Source organism: Carcharodon carcharias, chromosome 4 (assembly GCF_017639515.1).
Source record: "Carcharodon carcharias isolate sCarCar2 chromosome 4, sCarCar2.pri, whole genome shotgun sequence".
NCBI lineage: Eukaryota > Metazoa > Chordata > Chondrichthyes > Lamniformes > Lamnidae > Carcharodon > Carcharodon carcharias.
Window position 1 is genome coordinate 36,661,617 of NC_054470.1, and position 13,730 is coordinate 36,675,346.

A 13,730-nucleotide genomic window follows, 5' to 3' on the forward strand; every position below is an offset into this window, starting at 1 on the left:
GCAAACTCGCCAGCTTATAAATAATTCCTGTGTTTTAATTTTGCTGTTTTCCCAGAGTCTCAGATCAAATACATCTACTTTCAGTCTTTCCTTCTCTCTATCTAATTGCCCTTCTACACCAAAAAATAGTATTCTCTTTAAGGTTACTTTGTTCCACTCAGAAGTCAAATTAATATTGACAAATGAAAGGCTAACATAAGGGATTAATGCCTGAATCATTTTGGATTGTGCATTTCTGTACTGCTTTGCCTTTGGAAAATGTTGGATCTTTCGTATCACTGTTTGTGATAGACCAGAATTCTGTTTTGTTAGAATATCTTTGTTGCTACACTTGATTAAACGCTGCCTTGATACCAAAGGCAGCCACTCTTACCTCAGTCTGGAATTCAGCTCTTTTTGTCCATGTTTGGATCAAGGTAAGGAGGTTGAAACATATGGTAATGAAGCAGGAATAGGCCACTTGGCCCCTCAAGCCTGCTGCGACATTCAATAAGATCATGGCTGATCTGATTGTAATCTCCTTCCCACCCCTGAAAACCTTTCCACCCCCTTATTTATCAAGAATCTATCTGGCTCTGCCTTAAAAATATTCAAGACTGCTTCCACTGCCTTTTGAGGAAGAGTGTTCCAAAGACTCATGACCCTCTGAGAGAAAAAAAATTCTCCTCATCTCTGTCTTAAATGAGTGACCCCTTATTTTTAAACCGTGACCCCTAGTTCTAGATTCTCCCACAAGAGGAAAAATTCTCTCCACATCCATTCTGTCAAGACCCCTCAGAATCTTAAAGGTTTTGATCAAGTCACCTCTTACTCTTCTAAACTCCAGTGGATACAAACATAACCTGTGCAACCATTCCTCATAAGACAACCCGCCGGTAGAGATGTACTACCGAGAGGCTTCTTCAGTTGAACAATGAACTTTATTTACAGAGCTGCTGGATTAGCTGCATACCTGTAGCAAGGCTACAATATATTCTCTGGACTAGGAAAACTGCCACTTATAAAACTCCCCATGCTCGGTGTTGATTGGCTGTTCTGACCACGTGACCCTTGCACAGTAAGGCTGGCCTTAAAGCAACAATCATCACATCCCTCCCCCTTAAATTCCTTGTTTTACATTCCTTATTTACACAAATTACTTTACACAGGCGAACAGAAAACAATATCAAAAATTTTAGAAATAATTACATTTGCACTCTGTCATGAGTTCAGCTTATACACTTTTATACATAAGTCCAGTAATTACAAATCAAATTGTTAAGGGGGTTTTCTGTTCTGCATAGAGTGGCATAATTCCCTAGCCTGAGACTCTCCTACAGGATCGACACTAACAGGAACTGCGATAACGGATACCTCTTTTGACACAGGCAGTTCATTACTATTTGATTCAATGGAGACATTAGTTATATCTATAACAGGTTGATCAGGTACTTCGGTGCTTACAGATTTGATTACATTCCATGGTGGCAACACTGACTGTGGAAGCGTCTTCCTGCTCCTCAAGTGATCCACGTGTTTACGAACAATCCGGCCTTCCACGTCTACTTGGTATGAAAGGGATCCGGTCTCAGAGACAATAATTCTTGGGATCCAACTTGGACCACTACCGAAGTTTCTTACATAAACAGCTTCATCTGCCATAAATTTCCGGGCTCTACTATCCAAATTGTGGCTTGTTTTCTAATTATCTTGGCTCTTTTCTACCCTCCCTGGATAATTTGGAAATACGAGGCTCAGTCTCGTTCTGAGACGACACTGCATAAACAGTTCTGCTGGTGGAACTCCCGTTGTTGCATGTGGAGTCGTGCAGTAGCTAAGAAGGAAGCGTGAGATTTTGGTTTCCAAGGTTTCTCCCGACAATTATTTTAGTCCTGACTTGAAAGTTTGTTGGTACACGTGGCTCGTATCCAACTTAGTGTAGGATTGCCCTCCTGCCAGCTTTGCGTACAAGTCTTCAATTCTTGGAATTGGATATTTATCCAACTTGGTGACCCGATTAACTGTTAGCTTATAATTGCCACAAATGTGTGCAGTCTTGTGCGGTTTCAGTACAGGGACAATAGGTTCTGTCCATTCTAAAAATTGAACTGGTCTGTATGATGCCTTTTTAACTCAGCATCCATTTTTTCTCTTAAGGCATGTGGACCGGTCTTGCCTCAAAAAATCGGGGAATTGCCTCTGGATCAATATAAATCTTGGCTGGCAAGCCTTTGATTTTTCCTAATTCGTTGTGAAAGACAAGGTCGTATTTTTTTAACAATTCGAGCAGTCCTCCCTCTCTGCACTTGAAAAATCTCAGACTAATTTAACTTGATTTCTTTTAGCCAATCTTTTAGCCAGAAGGCTTGGTCCTTCCCTGGTCACTATTATTACTGGGAGCTGGGCTGACTGCTGCCCATATCTCACAGGTACCATGGCGGTACCTTTTACTTTTATGGCTTCTCCCGTGTAAGTTTTAAACCGGGCAGAAGTTCTTTCCCGGTTTAGAGGTCGGGTACCTTTTCTCAGCTACTGAAATGCACACTCACCCATTACTGTGGCTGATGCCCATATCCGCTCCATAACTAGAAGCTTCCGGTTTACGTGGAGTGTGACAGTAATAGGGTTTGCCATGACTGATTTAAGATTAAAAAGGAAGAGAATCAGTTATTTCAGGCTCTTTCACGTTATGTACTTCTAATATCTTTGCTGGTTGGCTACTTGGCAGTCTGGACTTGGCTCTGCACTGCTTTATTAAATGTCGTCTTTTGCGACAGTAATAACACTTGGCCTCCTTAAATCTACATGTTTCAGGAGTGTGGTTACCTCCACATTGGTAACATTTCAACTTCGCAATCGCTGTATGATAGCCTGCAGTATATTTTTCTGATTTCTGGATGATTGGGAATGATTGCTGCTTCACGACTGCTTCAGCAGTTTCTGGCTGCAGATTCCCACCCTAACTGGTAAACTGCGCCATTTTGCAAGCTCTGCTGAAAATATTTTTCAGAGCTTTCCATGGCCAGCACTATTTCCATTGTTAGTTTAAAATTTATATCGACTTCTGCCAGCAATCGTCACTGAACGCCACAAACTAACCAACCTGTGGCATGTCGTTCAAGGTCACGCTGAAATCACAATGCTCTGACAATTGCTTCAACTTAGCAATATAAATCACGATCGATTCACCTGGGGCCCTCACCCTCGTATTAAATTTGAATCTTTGCATAATGACTGATAGTTTGGACTGAAATCCAAATCCATGAGCTCACTGAACGATTTGGAGTCGGGCGTGCTTGGGGCTGTGAGACTGCAAATAAGGTTGTAGGTTTGACTCCCACAGATGCTCGAGAGAATTGCTTTGCACTTTGCCTCCTCCACTATTTCATTGGCCTGGAAATAAAACCCAAGGCGCTCGATGTATTGACTCCAGTCCTCCGTGGAGGAGTCAAATGGGTTGATCCTTCCAAAGAGAGGCTCCCTGGTGAGTGTATTTATATTTTTTCCTTTCTTTCCTTCTTTAAAATGAAATACTCACAGTTGTAGGGCAAGAGGTAGTGGCAGGATCCTTTATCCTCGTCGCCAGATGTAGACATGTACTACCGAGAGGCATCTTTAGTTGAACAATTAACTTTATTTACAGAGCTGCTGGATTAGCTGCATGCCTCTAGCAAGTCTACAATACCTTCCCTAAACTAGGAAAACTCTGCCCCTTATAAGGTTCCCCGCACTTGGTGTTGATTGGCTGTTCTGACCATCTGACCCTTACTCAGTAAGGCCAGCCTTAAAGCAACAGTCACCACACCGCCCATTCCTGGTATTAGCCTAGTAAACCTTCACCGAACTGCTTCTAACGATTTTACATCTTTCCTTAAATATGGAGACCAACATTGTACACAGTACTCCAGATATGGTCTCACTAGTGCCCTGTACAACTGAAGCATAACCTCCCTACTTTTATATTCAGTTCCACTCACAATAAATGATAACATTCTATTAGCTTTCCTAATTACTTTCTGTACCTGCATACTAGCCTTTTGTGATTCATGCACTAGGACACCCAGATCCCTCTGAATTTGAGCTGTGCAATCTCTCACCGTTTAGATAATAAGCTTCTTTTTTATTCTTCTTTCCAAAATGGACAATTTCACATTTGCCCACATTACACCCCATTTGTCAGATCTTTGCCTACTAACTTAACCCACCTATGTCACTTTGTAGCCACCTTGCATCCTCTTCACAATTTATTTTCCCACCTATCTTTGTGTCATCAGCAAATTCAGCAACCATATCATCTGCCCCTTCATCCAAGTCATTTATATAAATTGTAATAAGTTGAGGCCCCAGTACTTATCCAGGTGATCCTGGCAGAACCATAACTTCTGGAATTGTTGGTCAGCTTGAGTACAGCAATGACCTTTGCCTCCTGCCGTGACTTTGGGATGCTTCCAATTTTCATGGTATTAATGTACATTTCATCAACCTTTGTGACCAAAGTTAAAGAAGAAATTCTGGGGAGATGCCATCTACACAGCCAGCATCCCATTCTTCACTTCAGCGAAACCTTCCTTCGCTTCATTTGTGTTGGTGACAGTGGGCTCTTTTGGAGGGATTGATGTCATTTTCTTGTGTGATTGACGATGGATCTCATTCTTGATGCTTTTCTCAGGCGATCCTTTTGTACTTTCCCCACTCTTGGAGACTATTGAACTGAAGCGAACTTTAGAAGTCCGGTATTCCATTGACTCTAAGGCGTCATAATAAGGCCCAGGCCTGGTGTTTAGAGTGAGTAAAGGCCAGATCTTCAATACGTTCAATCCGCTGCTGGTGTTTGGCTGTGTCCAGAGACTCTAGCAAGACCTTTGCATGCTGTGAACTGCCTGATAGTTTGTACTGCTAGAATAGACCCTGGGTCTTTTTTGTTCAGCAATGACTGTATTCATCCTGGAGGCCCTGTGGATTGCTTTTCTTGGTGCCGGCAGTAACAAGGCCAGTGGATCGCAGAAAGCATTTCTGTGCTCCAGCAAGTTTGGATCATGACTTTTTTGATAGCTTCTCTGCAACAGCCCCAGTCAACTTTGGCCAGGTTTCTTTTTTTTAATTCATTTTATCTGATGTGGACATCGCTGGCTAGGCCAGCATTTATTGCCCATCCGTAGTTGCCCTTGAGAAGGTAGTGGTGAACTGCCTTCTTGAACTGCTGCAGTCCCTGTGGTATAGGTATATCCACAGTGCTGTTAGGGAGGGAGTTCCAGGATTTTGACCCAGCGACAGTGAAGGGACGGCGATATATTTCCAAGTCAGGATGGTGAGTGACTTGGAGGGGAGCTTCCAGGTGGTGAAGTTCCTATGTACCTGCTGCTCTTGTCCTTCTAGATGATAGTGGTTGTGGGCTTGGAAGGCGCTGCCTAAGGAGCTTTGGTGAGTTTCTGCAGTGCATCTTGTAGATGGTATACACTGCTGCTACTATTTGTCAGTGGCGGAGGGAGTGAATGTTTGTGGAAGGGAAGCGAATCAAGCATGCTGCTTTTGTTTTTTATTTATTCATATATGGGATGTGGGCTTCACTGCCTGGGCCAGCATTTATCGCTCATCCCTGGTTGTCCTTGAGAAAGTGGTGGTGAGCTGCCTTCTTGAACCACTACAGTCCATGTGGTGTATGTACACCCACTGTGCTGTTAGGAAGGGAGTTCCAAGATTTTGACCTAGTGATGCTGTCATTCCTGCCTCTTAACTGAGTGGTGGTATCATTCTTCTTGAGTGTTGTTGGAGCTTCCACTGTGGGGTTTGTCTCAACAGAATCAGCGGGCTTTCAATGTCAGCATGGGTGATGTTGATTAAGGGGAAAGTTAGGGAGTATTCTGTGGGATATATGAAGCGTGGTCCGGCTTTGATCTTTGGAAATGGCAGTGAGGTGTTGGTTGCAATCATGATGCTTCAATGGACGTTGAGCGGAGTCAGTGGATTTTTTTTTTCTTGTATCTTAACATTACTCACTGACTGTGTATCTACAACCATACCACCTGGGGTAAATATGATTTTATAAAAATGGTGAAAAATGTGTTTTTCCAGGACATCCTCTTTTTCATGGCACTAGTTGCCATATGGTAAGCTTAATGATCCTGTGTGACTGTTAGTGAATGGATGAGTAGATGAATTGGTAGGTGGACATGGGGCTAAGTGGATAGGGGGGATAGGTGAGTGGAGGGGTAATTGGGTTCGGGCGATAAGCAGGTGGGGGAGTAGGGTGGATAGGTGGGTAAGTGGGAACAGGGAGGGGTAGTCGGGTGGCCGGGGTGGGGGATGGTCATGAGGGAGTCGGGTGGTTGCGGGGGTGTAATCTTGTTGAGAGGGTAGATTGCGGGGGTATTCGGGTGGTCAGGAGGGTTGTTGAGTCATGTCAGGAGGGCAGTCAGGTCAGGGAGAGGGTTAGTTGTGCAGTTACCCAGATGTTAGACTAGGTTTAAATCTGTTAAGTATTAAGTGTTGGAGACTTTTATGTAGGGTCCCAAGGAGTAGGGGAATTGCCCATTGGAAGTTGAAATTTCCCAGGCAGTTCCCACATAGCTCCGCGTGTCAGGACTTCCACAGGGTCCCGATGCGCATCTTTGGTTAAATATCTAGTCTCTGACAATCTGGAGACCAGATCAGCTGTACAGATGATTTTAAATTTCACTCAGTTAAAAGACAGGAGTTTTTAAATTTTCTGTTGTATATGTTTTAGAATGGCCAGCAGTAAGTTTGTAAGAGTTTTATTTGAGTTTGTAATGTCTCACTGTGATTTAGGGCAGAATTTTGCCCTTGGTGGCTGGGTGGGCCCCACTGGGCTCGGCGGTGCGCGGACAGCCGGCCCCCACCGTTGAAATGGGACCCGTCACCATTTTGAGTGGGAGAGCCAATTAAGGCCCGCCCAGCGATCTGCCCGATGGGAAACGCTATGCACTTCCTGTGCGGGGGTTGGAGGGAATCCCCATCTGTCAAAGTGAGCTCTTTCGTGCATGCATGCGAAAGAGCGCACTGCTCCCTGAGACCAAGTGCTGTCTCAGGGAGATTAGTGACAGGTTAAAAAAAACTCCAAAAATAGAAAAATATTAAAATTATTAACACGTCCCCCTCACGTGACAACGTCACACGAGATGGGACATGTTAATAAGAAACACTTAAACCTTATGAGACTTTTTAAAAACGGACATGAAACCTCATCCCGCCAGTGGATGAGGTTTCATGTATTATCAGAAGCCCGCTGGGGCTCCTGGCCTGCCTGCCAGCCTTAAGCTTGGATGGGCAGGGTGTTTAACAATCTTAATTAGCCTGTCAATATCCTTAATTGGCCATTGACGGGTTGGCGGGCGGACAGCTGATTTCGCTGTCTGTCCGCTTTCCTGAAAATTTAAAGGGACCAGGATGAAGTCAGGGGTTTCTCCCGACGTCATCCCGCGTCATTTTCCCATCGACGAGTGGGCCCCTCCCCCAGATCGGCAACAGGAAAATCCTGGCCTTAGTGTAAATATTTAGTTTAAAAATTTGAAATAGCTCATTGCTTTTTTATTTATTCGTTCATGGGATGTGGGCGTTGCTGGCTTGGCCAGCATTTATTGCCCGTCCCTAATTACCCTTGTTCAGAGGGCATTTAAGAGTCAACCATATTGCTGTGGGTCTGGAGTCGCAGGTAAAGACAGCAGATTTCCTTCTCCAAAGGACATTAGTAAACTAGATGGGTTTTTACATCAATCGGCAATGGTTTCATGGTCATGTCAGACTTTTAATTCCAGATTTTTATTAGATTCAAAGTTCATCACCTGCCGTGGTTGAATTCAAACTCATGCCCCCAGAGCATTATCCTGGGCCTCTAAATGACTAGTTTAGTGACAATACCACTATGCCATTGCTTCATTACTCTAGTTATTTTATAAAAACTTGTGAATCTCCTCTCATAGCAGATCTACTTTCTGTGCAGAGTGATTATGTGCAATCTTTTTAGTAAGGGAAGAGTCTAATTATTTTTGTACAGATGGAAAGGTGAATTCAAGAAACAGGAGCTTATTCTATCTTCACACTGTATTTTTGTGCATAGTAAATGGAGCACTTTTGGTTACAGAAGGTTTACCAAACTGTATGATGGAGATTGTTTACTATTAAGATTGCAGCGCCTGACTGGAGATGTGTAAATGTAAAACAAATGGAATAAAATGGACACTTAATTTTAAACATAGGATTAAAATTTTGAAGTGGAGTGTTCTTATATAATAAATTCATTAAACATTTGTTCAATGGTTTCAGTAAAATCATCCTGTATCCTGATCTGAAATTTCTGTTTGAAGAAGGAGACGCAGTAAATAGGAACGTAGAGCCCCTTGAGCCTGCTCCATCTTTCATTTAGACCATGGCTAATCTGTACTTCAAGTCCATTTGCACAAATTTGTTCAATATTTCTTGACACTTAGCTACAAAAATTACTAATCTCAGTACTGAACCTTGCAATTGACCCAGTATTCACAGCCTATCAAGGGAGAGAATTCTAGGTTTCCACTAGCCTTGCTTCCTGATTTCTCTCCTAAGTAGCCTAGCTTTAATTTTAAGATTATTCCCTTTGTTTAGGTTTCCCTGACCATGAAAATAGTTTCTCTGTATCTACTCTATTGAATCCCTTTATCATTTCAAAGACCTGTAAATTTAATGATAATTATGTGACCCGTGATAATTTTCATCAATTATTTAAGCCAAGCAAGGTGATATAGAAAGCATAATGCTTTCAGCATATGTTCTTTGGGGGAAAAGCTGGTGGTTAAAAAGCAGCAACTCCACAGAAATGTTCTGAATGGTAGAACAAAGCTCATACCAGAAGTCCCATTTTCACATTACAGATTGGTAGGAAGCATAATTCTTTGTAGTTCAGCAGTCCAATACACTTTAGATTGATTAACCTGACACCCACACCTAAATACCAAATAATGTCAATACTGTCCACCGTCACTAACTCCATATAGTAGAAAGTAAAGTGAGAACTGCAATCTCCTGTATTTCCCAGTGGTGCTAAGTGACCTTCCTAAGTTAATAACTTGGAACACATGTACACTATCTTTTAACTGGAAAGATTTAAGAAACAAAGATTTGCTTTTTGCAAAATAAATTGCAGGAAGTAAAGAGATAAAGAAAAGCCAAGATACAAAGTTAGGTTTCTCAGGTCATTTCAAAGCGTTTTAAAATTAGTTAATTTGAAGTTTAGTTACAATTTCTATAGCTCAATCTGGTAGTCATTTTATGCACAGTAAGGTCCTACAAGCAACAATAAGATTAATGGTCAATTAATATTTGTTTATTGGTGATGTTGTGAGAGGAAATCCATGAAGATCAGTTCAGATTCATGTCTAGAAGAAGCGCCACCGTTTTTGTTTTGAGACAAGTGATGGAGAGACATCAGGAAGGCAATGCAACATGAAGATTGTGTTCACCAATCTAGAGAAGGCTCATAACCAGATGCCTAGGGAGGAAGTCTGGGGATGTGCTTGAGAACTATTGCAGGACATTACAAGGAGTACCAGACAAAACTAAGAAGCAGTGTGGGGATGATGAGAGTTTCAAAGCCAAAGTTGGATTGCACCAAGGATCAGCACTATGTCTCTTCCTCTTCCTGATTGTCATGGATGTTCTAAACAAGCAAGTGAGACAGCAAATGCTATGGTCAATGATCGCAGATGACATTGAGCTATGTGATGAGGATGATGAGAACATGACCGAATATCTATAGAACTGGAGTAAAGCACTGCAAAACGGATATGAAGATCAGTAGACCAGAGACCTAATATATGGACTGTCAGCTTGACCCTAGGAAGAGGATCAGAGTGAAGGTGTAAAAATTATGGATGAAGACCTGGAGAAAGTGGGTAGCGTCAAGTACCTGGGATCAATGGTGGCAGAAGATGAAAGTAAGGGAATGGAAATTAAGAAAGTGATTAATTCTGGATGGAGTAATTGGAAGAATTGTAATGGAGTGTTCTATGATAGAAGCATATTGCTGAAACTGGAAGGAAGAATCTACACGACAGTTGTGAGACTGGTCTTGCTATATAGTGTAGAAACTTCAGCGACATCAAGAAGAAAGGAACATTGGTTGAATACTGATGAGATGCGGATGCTGAGATAATGTGTGGAATGATGAGATAGAACAAAATCTGGAACCAGTACATCAGGGGCTCAGTGAAATTTGTGGAATTATCGAAGAAAATGGCCAAGAAAGGATTGGTCGAGATGGTCTGGGCATCTGATGCAAAGAGAGAGAGGATATGTGATGTGGTTGAGTGTTGGAAATGGGACTGCCACGAAGAAGGAGAAGAGGTCATCCTGAGACCAGATAGAAAGATGGGATGACGAAAGACTTAATTAAACACAGTGGGATTGGACGAGGAAGGGTGACTGACAGAGAAGGGTGATCGATGCAGTGGACGACGCTGAGTAAAATGAAAGAAGAAGGTGGTGATGTTGAGAGACTAATGTTGGCAGGGATATGTGAGAACTTAGTGCTCTGAATAGTGCCATAGGAATTTGAAGTCTACTAAGTGGAAAGAATAGCACCTGAATTTGAAGTGTGGCACTATCTCACAATGCACACCTTCCTTAATGCTGCACTGAAGGTATCAGTTTGCATTGAATGCTTAAATTCTGCTGGCTCAGGCAATGTTACCAACTGAACCAAGCTGTCACTGGACTTATTTGGTAGCAATTCAAAAGCAGTCCACTATATGGACAAATAGAAAAGTATTCAAAGAAAATAAATTTATATCGTTTTTTTCATGATTGTTAGATGTCTCAAAGTGCTTTACAGCCAATGAGGTACTTTTCAAATTTAGTCATTGTTGTATTTAGGAAATGTGACAGAAAATTTGTGCACAGCGAGCTCTCACAAACAGCCATATGAAAATGACCAGATAATCTGTTTTTATGATGTTGATTGAGGGATAAATATTGGCCATGTCATCAGGGATAACTGTCTGCTCTTCTTCGAAATCATGGCCATTGGATCTTATACATCAACCTAGGCAAGTCGATAGGGCAACAGCTTAACATCTCATCCGAAAGACAGGGCAGCACTCACTCAGTACTGTACTAGAGTGTTAGCTTGATTTTTGTACTGAAGCCCTGAAGTGAGTTTTGAACCAGAACCTTGTGACTCAGAGGCACAAGTGCTACCAACTGAGCCATGGCTGACATTGTGAGAGGACTAAGGCACACCAATCCACTTGGCTCATGATGTGAAGTGAATCAGACTGTGATGAGCATGAACCTTGGGAACGTCTTGCTCCTTTGTTAAAATGCTGAGACAATGGCTTCATCAGTCTTTCAGGCAGTTAGTATGCTGTAATTATGACAGAAGCTGTTTAAAAGTAACTTGGTGACAAGTGGCTAAAAAATTAGTGTAGTAGCAGAAACTTAGTAATTAGGCCTCAGGCAGCTCCATTATCAAGACTTCATCCTTAAATCACGAAAAATCTTCTATAATTTCTAACATAGCATGCAGGTGCAGCAAGTGATTAGGAAGGCAAATTGAATGTTGTTGTTTATTGCAAGGGGATTGGAATATAAAGGTAGGAAAGTGTTGGTGAGACCACATCTGGATACTGTGTACAGTTTTGGTCTCCTTATTTATAAAGGATATAAATGCTTTAGAAGCAGTTCCGAGAAGGCTCACTTGACAGATACCTGGGATGGGGGAGGTTATCTTATGAGGAATGGTCGGACTTGTATCCATTGGCATTTAGAAGAATGAGAAGTAATCTTATTGAAACATATAAGATCCTGAGGGGCCTTGACAGGGTGTATGCTGAAAGGATGTTTCCCCTTGTGAGAGAGACTGGAACCAGGGGACACAGTTTAAAAATAAGGAAAGGGGAGTTCCATTTAAGATAGAGATGAGAAGAAGTGTTGTCTTTCAGAAGGATGAGAGTCTTTGCACTCTTTTCCCGAGACCGGTGTAGGCAGTGTCATTGAATATTTTTAAGGTAGAGATAGATTCTTGACTAACAAGGAAGTCAAAGGTTATCATGGGTGAGCGGGAATGTGAAGTTGGGATCAGATCAACCATGATCTTACTGAATGGCGGAGTAGGCACGAGGGGCCAAATGGCCTACTTCTCCTAATTTGTATATTCGTATTTTTAATTATGGCTAAAAAATCTTTCAAATTTAATCGCAGTTTCTTAAAAAAATACTATAACTTGAACAGAAACTGTAATAACAGTTTAAATAAAACTTTGTTACTCATTCGCCTCTAAATTCTGCTAAATCTGCTTGAAATCACCAGCTTAATTTACCTGGTAGCACATTGTATAGTTTGGGAATGTATTATTCTTCCCTAACAATGTGCCTTCATCCTGCACCCTATAACACCAATGCGATGGATGATGTATCATGTTAGATTTGTGTGGTTCGTACAATTAAATTGCCCTACCTCATGTAGTGTAGCATCCATTTGACCAGTTGAGAGCAGAGAATTATTACCCAAGTTTGGGATTGATACAAATTCCGGAGGGGAAAGCAGCATGTTAAAACACATTGTGTCACCTAGTACTGTAGTCCCATAATTTCTCATTTGGGCAGATAAAACAGGCTGAGACAGGCACTCAGTATTTAAAACTTGAGCTCTTAGCGTTTTTTAATGGATGCGCTCATTGTAATTTTTTAATCCCTTTATTGAAAAAAATGGAGAAAAATTATGATTTACCAATGAATTTGAATGTAGCTTTTGGGAAAGTTATATGACATAAACTCCTTCATTAAAATGTTGCTGATTACCCAGATGTAGTGAGTGATCTATTTTTGTCTTAGTACCAGAAATGATTCTTTACCTTTGACCTTCAAAAGCTGTTCTAACTTTCTGTTACACGAATACAGCCAGTTAATATCTCTGTTCTTCACACTTTCAAGCAGGATTATGCAGAACTGAAAACTGTGTCAGTGCAGGACTCTTAGCACTGGGAACTTACTACTGGCAACAACTGCTGCGAAAACTCACTTCTTTTGCAAGCCTTCATAGCTGTCAATGTGAGAAGATCTTCATTTTTTTCCCCTTGTGGGTTGCATTTGAAGACTCTGCTTTTGGACTGCATGCTGATGTATATCGTTGCCTTTGTAGATATTTAAAATTAAATTATTAATGCAGATTCCTTACAGTCATAGTTTTGAAATATCCAACTCTACACTGAAATGTTCCTAATCAATTTTAGAATGCGTTATGCAGAATGGACAGCATCCATTTTTGCCACTGTTTCATTTGTAACCCAGTAGCAATTTAGATAAAACAGGCTACAGGTGAAATTACAAAGCTAAAATGTGCTGGATTTCTAAGTATGCAAAATATACAGTACCTTATTGAATGTTTAAGTGGTTTAATATAACTCACCTAATTTGTGCTCTGGAACTAAAGTATTTCATCCTACAAATTTTATGAATAAATGGATCTAAATCAGGCATATGACAAATATGTTGCTTTTTAAATTCTGGTTGCATATACTTTATTTCAACTTTTGGAATCCAATCTATATAAATGGTCACATTTTTAATTTTTTAAAAATTAAAATATAATCTATAATATGACCAACAGATTCTCGTAAATCCTGTAGCTGGAAAATTGATGACCTTCAGCAAGTCAAGATTCTTTTTTCTGTAGGCAGAAAAAAAAGGATCTTCATCGCTAGCTGCCTTTTTTTGTTAGGCTTATGAATTGCTACAATATAATACAAAATAATAGGAGATGGA

The 13,730-nt window shown here is 41.2% G+C and overlaps 1 protein-coding gene across 11 annotated transcripts in view; it reads left to right on the forward strand.

The window, feature by feature from the left end:
- LOC121277249 (aminopeptidase O (putative)) overlaps positions 1-13,469 on the forward strand; it is a 347,848-nt gene extending 334,379 nt beyond the window's left edge. For 9 of the 11 annotated variants that reach the window (XR_005942838.1, XM_041186479.1, XM_041186480.1 and 6 more), the window contains one exon: positions 12,900-13,469. The gene's annotated coding sequence lies outside the window, so the exon portion shown is untranslated. The remainder of the gene's footprint in view (positions 1-12,899) is intronic. The other 2 variants (XR_005942839.1, XM_041186477.1) reach the window with 1 other exon arrangement.
- The last annotated feature ends 261 nt before the right edge of the window (positions 13,470-13,730 follow it).